This window comes from Blastomyces dermatitidis (assembly GCF_000003525.1).
Source record: "Blastomyces dermatitidis ER-3 genomic scaffold supercont1.4, whole genome shotgun sequence".
Taxonomy (NCBI): domain Eukaryota; kingdom Fungi; phylum Ascomycota; class Eurotiomycetes; order Onygenales; family Ajellomycetaceae; genus Blastomyces; species Blastomyces dermatitidis.
In genome coordinates this window covers 3,899,395-3,910,303 of record NW_025544777.1, presented here as the reverse complement: position 1 = coordinate 3,910,303, position 10,909 = coordinate 3,899,395, and the positions used below count along the sequence as shown (strand labels likewise).

The 10,909-nt window shown below is 30.6% G+C and overlaps 1 non-coding gene across 1 annotated transcript; it reads right to left on the bottom strand.

Moving 5' to 3' along the window:
• Positions 1-1,503: 1,503 nt before the first annotated feature.
• On the bottom strand, positions 1,504-1,584 carry BDCG_16911. Its single transcript has one exon. It is a non-coding gene; the product is annotated as a tRNA-Leu (tRNA).
• Positions 1,585-10,909: the final 9,325 nt, after the last annotated feature.

The window sequence follows — 10,909 nt, the reverse complement described above, 5'->3', positions numbered from 1 at the left end:
TTAAGATCAGTTCAAGATTCATTTGATTATTATAAATCTGACTATTTCTAAGTCTTTTTAAAGCAGCTTGACTATCAGAGAATATTCATATCTCTTTCAAACAATTTTCTCTTCTATGAGATTTTATTTTAATGAGTTTGAAAGCTTTCACTATTATAAATAGTTCAGCATCAAAGACTTCACATTCAGAGTCTAGATTTCAGAAATCTGAGATAAAATTAATATTATCTTCAGTATAAGCAATGTCTGTGCCTAATTTATTCAAGTTCTCATTTTTTAAGTCATCTGAATAAATCAGAATAGAGTCTTTTATATTGATTATAGAAATTCTCTTTGAATGCTGTTTATATTCTTTCTCTTTTAATAGTTCACTTATTTGTAAATCTATAAGAGATTCAAGCTTTTCTCTTCAGAGAGATAACTTCTCATGATCAATTTTTTCAACATTTAAAGAAGAAAATTGATTTTTAATCAGAGAGTATAGTCTGTACAGTTGAGAAGACATTTTCTTTGAAGAATTATTTTCATTTCAATCAAGAAATCTATTTCAATTCAGTTCATTTCCAGAGTTAATTGATGAAAATGAAGAAGAGACTCTTTCTCTGATTGTATAATTTAAGCTCATCTTTACAACTCTCAGAGTATAGTTCATACAGGCCTTTTCAAATCTAATAGCAGAAGAAGAAATTGAAGCTTTAATTTCCATTGCTTTAATAGAAGATGATTTGAATGCTCTCAGAATTCTTCTCAAGGCTCTGTTTTGCAGACTTTAAAAGAGTTCAGTGAAATTCCCTTGATTATTTCATTAAATTTGAACTCCATAATCAGCTACTGACTACGGGCGCTAGCCACCCGTAGGATGCACCTTAAGCTAATTACATTTAACCCCCTATAATTAACTGACCACCGCGTCCGTCCTCTCGGGCCAGCCACTAATTTCCAGGGGCGTTAGTTAGTGGCTGCCACCGCCCACTTGGTGGTGTACACACCAAGCTTCCGGTTGCTGATCTCGGCCTCATTAGATGCTCATAGGCCTATCAATCAGCTGTTGTGGCCTCGCCCTGTGTTAGGGACTAATCATAGGCTTGATGACTGCAGTTCTCCCTGCCAGTATTAGGGCTTGGCAGTGAGCTTGCAGGCTCGAGCCTATCAGGGTGCCCTGTCTAGGGCCTAGATGCGCGTCTAGGCCTGCTAGTCAGATGGTTTTCAAAATCATTCCCTGTATTTGAGAGGGAGCTAGGCTCCGATGACGGCCCTAGTTAGGGACTTGCTTAAGTAGTGTATAACCACTACATTAGGCTTGGCTCTATATCATTAGAACCTTGACGGGTGCACAGTAGAATAGTGGGACATTGGCACCTCATGCCAGCTCTGGTGGGTGTTCACAGGATCTCGCTTAACTAGTGGCTTGGCTTGCAGTAGAGAGTTCTACCCCACACCAAGCCTTACTAATTAGACTCAGCCTCTATTACATGGGGGCTTTCATGGGTAAGAAGTGGCAGGTGCCAGCGGTGGGATTCGAGCCCACGCACCTCTAATGTGTGCGGCCTTGATTACCAGTCTTACCAACTGGGCCACGCTGGCTAGAGTTTATAAATGACAGTGTTAATATCTTTATTATAATCAGGTTCTTAGCAAAGACTGTATCATTCTGACTTGTCAGAATTTATAATATGAAAGTTATGTCTCAGCTTCTGCAGATATCTTATCTGTTCAGATGATTCTCAAGTGAACTTATTCATCTTATCAGAATACTCTTATTACTGAATCTTGAATCAGAGCTTATAATCTCACTTCTCTGAGTTAATAATCTCTTTAATCTGATATTCTCTTTCACTCTCTAGTGCTTTGTGAACAGAGTTATGAGTCATAGAATTCTCTTCTAAGAATTTCTTATATTCACAGAGTAAAGAGATATGAAAAACATTGTATATTTATAACTTAGATAACAGTTTTAATCTGTAGAACTGTAAACTAACTTTCTTCATAATCTTATAAGACTCTATTTATAAGAGATTCAGCTTCTTATTAGATCTCTGTGTGATAATGTTTTCTAGACTCAGTCAGACTGTATCATCTTTCTTAAAACTCTTTATAATATACTTGAAGTTATAGTATCTTTTCTGATACTCTTGAGTCTTTCTCAAGAATTCATAAGCTTTCTCTCAGATCTTCTGAATTCTCTCAGTCTATTCATAAGCATCATCACACTCTATAGTGTACTCTCACAGATTTATCAAGATTATTCACAGATAAGTTTTAGTAAGTATCTCAAAGAAGGTTTTATCTGTGCTGACATGCTTTGAGTTATTATATACAAACTTCATGAGTGATAATCAATGCACTCAGTCATTTTAATTGTAATTGACAAAGTACTGCAGATACTGTTTTAAAATACTTATCAGACATTCTGTCTGATCATCTGTCTGTTGATAAAAAGCTGTGCTTAAATCTTATAAGATCTTCAGTATAGTTATCAGATCAGACTAGAACTCTTCTATGAAGATTAATTCTCTATCTGAGATAATATTCACAGATAATTCATGCAATAAGATTATATTATGAATGAAGATATGAGTTAAATTCTTTGACTTTAAGTTCTTGTAAGTGAGTATAAAGTGTGTTATCTTAATAAAGTAATTCACTATCATTAGCACACTGTCAAAGCAGATATTATATATGTTCTTACTTTCAGAGAGACTCACAAGAGCATTCATTTCTAGCTGTTCTCAAGATTTCTGTGAGATGAGTAGAGAAGTAAGTTCTTCATATAGTCTGAATTATACTACTTATAAATTCTGATAAATAGTATAAGAATTCACTATCTTCTTTATAAGTTCTTATATCTTCAGTCAGAAGTATTTTCTTATAAGCAACTCATGAGTTCTAGTATCTATAAAATGACTTACTAGAGAAGAGTTATGATAATGTCTTTTAATAAGTTCTATATATAGAAACTTATTCACAGATACACAAATTCAGTTCTCTCTTTGTAAGAGGTTATTTAAGTCTCTTCAATTCTTTATTTCTGCAGAGTTGATCTCTGCTGTAAGCAGTTTTTAAATATATTAAGTATATTCATTATTATTATTATTATTCTTCAATTATAGATGTATGCAGTCAGAGACTATGACATCTACCTGAGAACTTTTAGTTCTCAGAGTTTTTCCTATATCTGTAAAGTTAACTATTATACATTCATCAATTTCAGATATGCAAAATCAGAAAATTCCAGCTCAGAATACAAAAACTGTTTACAAATTGCAGTGTTTTAACATCTTCTGATACTTTGAAATCATTTGACAATATCATGACAAAGGAAAAGAGAAAGAGAACACAGTCTTAAAGATAGACACATTAAATAGATAGATAGAAAGGAATTGAAAGGAAAAGATAAAGTAAAGAGAGACTGTAACAAAACAAATTATTAAAAGATAGTATATAGCTGTTTTAACAGACTATATCTGATTGATTTCCTTCTCTTCATATTCAGATAATTCTGAATTTAGTCATTTTCTTGTAGCTGCTTGAGTTTCTGATAGAAAGTCTATTAAGTATTTAATTCCTGTCTCAGTTGAGAATAAGAATCTCATATTTAATTGATTTAGATCATACTTCTCTTTCAATCTGACTCTGAGACTATTGTATAATACATAGTGTATAAGTATATTCATTCTTCAGTTGCAGTTCAGACAATCTGAATAGAAGATCTTATAAAGACTTATACTTTATTTTCTCTTATATCAGGTCTTCTATGATGCTTCTCAAAGCTTACAAACTCTTCAGACTATAGATACTCTTTTCAAGAATTCTTACAGAGATTCTCAGAGTGTTAACTCTCAGTGTTATAGAGAGTAGTTGTACAGACTTCTTCTCTCTCTTTTCTCTCTTCTCTTATAAGAAATTGAGAGACTCTTCAGTTAATCTCTTCATAACACTCAGTCTGAGTATTTTATAAAGCTTTTCTATCTTCTCTAGTCTCTCTGTGTCTGTTGTTCTGATCTTCTTAATATAGTCTGATCTGTGAGAGAATTCATCTGCTGAGTTCTTAGTTCTCTTAATATATTCTATCTTAAATCAGAACTCACTCAGTCTCTGAGCTCAGTAAATCAGTTATTATGAGAGTTTCTTGATTAAAGTAAACTGTTATAAGCTGTTATAATCAGTTCTAATAGTAATCACTATTATAAGACTCTCAAACTAGTGATATCAGTGATAAAAGAATTTCACTATTGTAAGAAGCTTCTGATTATAAATGCTATAGTTGATCTCTGTAGATTGCATCTTCTGTGAGAAAAAGACTACTGAAACTCAGTTCTCATTTAACTGTAGTTGTAAGACTATTTCTGAAATTGTAAAGAAGAAGATATCTGTCTTTAATCTAATTAAGAGTAAGAAATTAAAGTAAAACAGTATCACTGTATCTATGAATATCTGTTTTAATCTTACAAAGATTTTATAAGCTTCTGAGATAAGAAAGTTCTCACAGTTCTCTCTTCTTAACAATTTTTTCATTCTTTATTTATAAGATAACTTCTTCTTATTTTTACTCTTCAGTATATCTGTAAGAGTCAAGAAGATTCTTATGAATACAAAGATAAACTATCTATAGAAATTCATGAAGCTCAGAAAGATCTGAATCTTATAAATACTAGTTAACTTCAGTTATGATAGAATAGTCTCAATCTGTGAAGATTCTATCTGAATATTATCTGTGATGATTACATATTCTAGGAAATTAATCTGATAAGTACTGAAGTTGCACTTTGTAAGCTTAATATACAGTTCTATCTTATCTAAGATCTTCAATACACTTTATACATGCTCAGTATGTTCTTTCTTCTTTATAAAGTACATCATCACATTATTCAGATATATTATCACAAAGACATTCAGATATATATGAAGTATTTTATTAATAAAAGACTGAAATACTGCAGAGATATTAATCAGATTAAAAGATATTACTAGATATTTAAATAATTTCAGTGCAGTTCTAAAGACAGTCTTTTATTCATTCTCAGACTGTATTTACAGCTGTGTATATATATTAATTATATTCAGTTATATGAATATAACAGCTTCTATGAGATAGTTGATTACATTCTTTATCAGAGACAGAGAATAGCAACTCTTTATTATCTTGAAGTTCAGATTATAATAGTCTACACATAATCTGAGATCTTTATTCTTCTTCTTTATAAATATCACAGAGACTTCTGTGAAGATCTGTGAAGATTAAATGAAGTCATTCTGCAGATTCTTCTTTATATAGATCTGCAAGATCTCTGTCTCATAATAAGAGAGCTTATAGATTGATTCTTAGAAGAATTTCTGTTCTTCTATTAAATCTATTATCAGATTCTTCTCATAGTGAGAAGAAAGCTCAGTTATCTTTACTGAGCTGAATATCTCTGCAAGGTCTCAGTATTTCTCTAATATCTGAAGCTCAGTTTTCATAACTGTGAGATTCTCAGACATTTGTAAAGTTATTATATAGATGAGCTTGTCTTCTCTAATTAACTCTGCAGTATCAACTGATTCTATCTCTGTGAGTAAGTCTATTAACACTGATCAGAAGTATAAACCTGACTTATAAAGAGCTATATGCAGATTGTGTCTTTGAAGTTATACAAGTCTCAAGTACATATCATCTATGATGTTCATGATAATCACAGTTTCTATAAATCTTCTTCAGATTTCAGAGAGATCTTATAATTCAAAGATAACTCTTATAAGTCTCTTAACTCTCAGATCTGAGTTCTTATATTCTACTTATTATAAGAGTAGATTTTCAGTTTTTATCATTCAGCTCATTTACTCTGTGAGCTTTAGAAACACTATAGTGATCTGAAATCCTGAGTTTATTAATACTTCTTATACTTATAGAATAGTAGTACTATGATATAATCTCTCTCTATAAGTAAGCATTTTCATTGAGAAAGTAACAGATTCAGATATCAGTTTTAAAACTCTTAAGAAGACTGTTACTGACTCTGTCTGTGACTTCTCAAATTTCTATTTTAATTTATTTAGACAGTTTGTATAAAGATATTCTGATTTAGAATAGATAAAGCAGAGTCTCTTTTTCTTAATCTTTCTATTATATACTCTGTTTATAGAAGCTTATAAAGCTCTCTCTCTCTGCTTAGCAGTCAGATATAAATCTGTCTATATCTTATTATCTTTTTCTAATAAATCTGTTCTCTGTTATTCTGACTCTTACAGAGCTGATCAGTGATTCACTCTCTGTAAGTCTGTGACTCTCACAGTAATTCATAAGTAATGAATAAGAGTTATCAGTTTCTTCAGAGTCAAGAACTTAGAGTCTTACTTAATAAGCTTATTCTATATATCTTTATTCAGTCTCTTTATAAATATCATTATTCAGGTCTTATTTCAGAGCTCTGTTTTCACAGATCTTAATTCATATCATAATTTTATAAAGTACTGTGAGTAGTCTTTATCAGATTTCTTATCTCTTTTTCTAATATTAATAATCACAGCTCAGATATTCTCTATCTAACTTACAGAGTCTTTCAACTTATTCTCTAGATAGATCTTGAGAACAGATCAGTGAGATCTCTTGTAATTATTCTCTAAATAATTTAGTCAGTTCTTAACTTCAGTATAATAGAGATCTGTTATTGTATATATAACAGCTTCTTCATCTTTTATATCACATAGCTAAGCTTATAAGTCAATTTCAAATACAAACTTATAAAAGCTTTTATAGATTATGATTTGATAAGTAATCTTAAGTAATTATAGCTTAAGAAAGTTTCTTTTCAGTTCATAGATATCTCTGAAGATCATGTCTAGAGACTCAGTTTAAAAGTGTTTACAGACAGTAAGCATTTCTTGTAGAAAAATAGCTTAATTCTGTGAGAGATGCTCAAGAATGTTCTTCACTATAATTGATTTATTTATGAGTTTAGAATTGATTTATTTATGAGTTCAGAGAGTTCCTCTGTCACAGATGTAGAGAATAATGTTCTATAAGTAATTAATAAGTTCTCTGAGACTTCTTTTATAAGAATTATTCATAATTCAGATGACTGCTTCTGAATGCCTGTAGTAGAGTTCACAGAGATTGAAGCATGTGAGTTTCTAGTTCTTTCAGTCATAACAGACAGTTGCTGACTGACTGAGCTTGAAATGTAAGAATAAGTACTCACAGATGATTATTTAAGTGCTTGCAGCTTGATATGATATGTACTGTTAACTACTAGAAGTATTCATGATAGAAAGATAAAATGTAGAAATTAAATATATAATAGTATTCAAGCTGAGTTGTGAATAGTATTCATGAACTTCAGTCTATATAGTTGTGTGTAGCCAAGGGCCGCTAACCCTATTGATTACGCGAGAGATAGGAATAGAGGTAAAGAATTCGCGAGGAGCGGGATTTCTTATAATTATTGAAAAACAAATGAAACACAGTGAGAAAATACTGTTCATGAATCATGAATTTTTTATTCTGCTCAGTCAGTTATTGATTAAACAGCTGAGATAAATACTCATGCAATGAAAGTTACAGTGATAGATAATTATAACTTAATTACTCTGAGAACAGTCACTCTCAAAGATTCAGTCAATCAGAATGTTATTATTCTTCAAACTTGTGAGAAAGTAGCTCTCACATCTTGTCAGTCTTGTATAGTGAGTCATAGATGATTCAAAGAGTATATAATTACTTCTTCAGATAATAATCAGACTCAGTAGAAATATAATACTTATATTAACTATTAATAAGATAATAAGAGTATCTGTTATTCTTTAAATTGTTGTAGCTGATACAGATTTGAAAAAAACACTGATAATCTACTATTTGAGAGAAGTGTACTGAGGTTTGAGAAGATTGTGAGTGTAGACAGAGATGATACTATCAAAGATAGTAATATAAATAAAAACAATTTAATCTTTATCTCTACTGAGAAGATACTTACTTTCTTAAAATAGAAGATCTTGAGTCTGATCACTCTGAAACCTGCTAAGTATATCTGAATTAGTAAGAGAGATGCTAGTTTAACTTCTATCAGAGTGATTAAGAATATCAAGATAAGTAGCAGACAGCAGTCATTAATTTTATTCTCTAAGAGTCAGACTATTAACTGTATAGCACAGAATCTGAAGATTCAAGACAGCTAAGCTGTCTAATCTTGATAAATATAATCTGAACACTGTTCAGACCGCGTGAAAGAAGTTAGACAAGATTAGAGAATTTACTAATATAATCTCAGCTGCAGATAATATCATTAATAAGAATTATTTCTTCAAGCTGTCTAGTGAGACATACTTCAGTGATCTCATGAATAATAGTCTATCAGTGAATATTGTATTCTGAGATACATATCTTATTAAACAGAAGACAAAGCTGTAACATAAGCTTGAAAATAATTGATAAAAGACTTAAGATGAATATGATGAATGAAAGATCTCTGATTTTACTTTTTCTTATTCTATTTTCTTCTTTTTTTCTTTCTCTTCTGTAGTCAGTAGTTAAAAATAGTGATAATGAATTTTCTTTTCTTTTCTTCTTTCTCTCTTTTTTCTTATTACTTTTACTCATAATATTCTCTTTCTTATCTGTCTCTCTTAGACTTGACATGATCACCCGCGAGGTCTCTTGATTATAAAGGCTTTGATAAGATCTGAAGTATTCTCTGTAATCATATTAAGAAATTCTCAGATTAGATCTTCATATTCTTTTCACTTGATCTGAAGATTTGTTTTTCTTCTCTTTGTGCATTTACTGATGATCTTTTTAATTTCAAATTAAGACTAATTAGTCATAATAACTGACTCTGAGAGTGAATGTTCAAGGTCTGCAGAACATAGAAGCATTTTTTTCAAATAAATAATAGAAATGATAGAGTGCATGCATCACTTGAGAGAAAGTAGTAGATAAAAGATAATATCAGAGACTTTCATAATAACTTTAAACAGATCAGTTCACAGAGACAAGATCTTTGAAAATTCTTAAACAGTATATTCTTTCTCATTCTTGCAAGTCAGGTTAAGAAAGACAAAGTCACTTGTCTTGATAACTGATTGAGTGTGAGAGTGATTGAAGAATTCTGTCATTTTAATCTTTGCAAGAGTGTATAAATCTAGAGTATCTCACTATACAGTATTATAAACTGTGATAAATTCAGTCACATATGTCAGAGCTTCTTTATTTCTCAGCAGCAGTCATCTCAGCTTGACTTTCATAAGCAATTTAAATGAGAAGACTACTGCTGAGTAAGTGACTACTGAGTTCAGAGCTCTTTTTATCTGATTGAGTAGAGTTCTTTAAGATAATTCATACTTGTCTATAAGAAGCACTTATAAGATGATTTTAATAGTGAGATGAATTCACTCACTCTGATCATTTGAATAAGAATTGTAGATAATTATCATTCACCTCTTAATTCTCATGTGTTGAAGAATGCTCTTTAAGAATTGTAATATGAATTTGAGATCTCTATCTAAGATAATAATCAGTGAGAGCTGTCAGTAGCAGACTACTTCTCTATAGAACTCTTTCACTCATTACAAAGTGTCTCATTTCTCTTACTTAGTAATCAGAATGACAGCTTTTAAGAATTTATCTATAACTGTCAGTATTATATTACAGCTGTCACTTATCAGTAATTCAGTAATGAAATCAATTGATAAAACCTCAAATAATTCTTTCAGAGATGAGATGAGATGTGATTTCTCTCACTGAAAGTGATTTAACAGCTTAGACAGTTAACAATTAAGACAATATAAGATATGATTGAGAATTCATTTACAAGTATGAGATAAGAAGAAGAATCAGTGCACAATGTCTTCTATTTAATAAAGATCAGAGTGTCTGACAGTATTATAATATATATAAATAAGATCTTCTGCTAAGGTCTGTGTAATACAGAGATAATTATTGATAAAGAATAGAAAACTATCTTAAAGTATGAATAAATAATATTTTCTCTCTCATATCACTTTATAATAGATCTTTTTCAAGGCTGAATCAGCTGGTAGATTCTTACACAATTAATCTTTGATATCATTTGAGAGAGTGATGTCTATGTTGAATACAGCAGTAATGAACTCATTCTTAATTTCATTAACTTACTAAGTGAGTACTTGATGTATCTTTTCTTAATTATCTTGAAAAATCTCTTCAGAATTGTCTGTGAGAGTGTGTAATTAAGAGAGAGTATTAATATTGTAATATGAAGTGTCTTTACAATAGTGAATTTGTATGTATAAGATATACATGCTAAGAATCAGAGCTCAATTTGTTAATTAATTGCTTCAATGATATGTGACAGATGACTGAAGAGTGAATAAAAGTGTAATATAATTAATCATAATAATGAATTCACTATCAAGGTATTAAGAAAGCTTTTTCAGAGCTTATATCAATCTTAAGTACTCTAATTTAATCACTTAATATCATCTCTCTACTGAGTTCAATTATCATAATAGAAATAGAATGAGTCTCTTAATTTCATCAGTATTCATCTGATGTAGCATGATCTCTATCTCACACTGTTTACTAGAATTTATATACACAATGAACAGTCACTTGAAGTCAGAGTATACTCTTGTGAAAGCATTCATTAAGATCTGTTTAACAGTATTGAAGAAAAGTTGAGTCTCTGTAAGTAGAACTTGAAATTGTAGAGATGCTTCAAACTCAACTAATTTAGTTCTTACTGTATATAATACTCTTTTCTGATCTGTTTGAGAGCTGTTACACAGCATTCTGACTTTAAGTGTTTTCAGTGCTTGTATTTTATCTGTATAGAAATTCACAAAGTCACAGTAGTAGTTAAAGAGACTGATAACTCTCTTCAGCTCTCTGAGAATTATAGAGAAGATCAGATTTATAATAGCAGCTATCTTCTTCTTCTCTCAAAGCTGGTTTCAATGC